We start from the raw sequence: 304 nt of genomic DNA on the forward strand, positions 1-304 counted from the left end.
GGACTCATTTGAGTCCAGTTTTTTCTCCCACCCAGATGGGGGGGGTCGGATTTGAAGATCTACAAGGTCCCTTCTGACCCTACTTCTATGATTCTATGAACCATCCCCCGACACAGGCCAGACTACCCTGTTCCCTCCTTCCCCTCAATCCCACCAAACCCTCTGATCCCACAAGCTACTCCTGGTGCCAGTTTGACCAGTGTTCACTGGTGCCAGGAGCTGACCAAAGTCAGTCAGGGTGGTGGGGATTGGTGGGGGGGGATTGGGGTGGCAGAATTGGTTCTCCAGGGGTGTTGTTCATCTG

General features: G+C 54.6%; 1 protein-coding gene across 1 annotated transcript in view; it reads right to left on the reverse strand.

Annotated features, from left to right (window-relative positions):
• The window catches only part of TRPA1 (transient receptor potential cation channel subfamily A member 1), a 100,159-nt gene that overhangs the window by 3,092 nt on the left and 96,763 nt on the right, over window positions 1–304 (reverse strand). The gene's annotated exons all lie outside the window — the stretch shown is intronic.

Source organism: Gavialis gangeticus, unplaced genomic scaffold, assembly GCF_001723915.1.
Source record: "Gavialis gangeticus isolate Ggan-Ray unplaced genomic scaffold, GavGan_comp1, whole genome shotgun sequence".
Lineage (NCBI taxonomy): Eukaryota > Metazoa > Chordata > Crocodylia > Gavialidae > Gavialis > Gavialis gangeticus.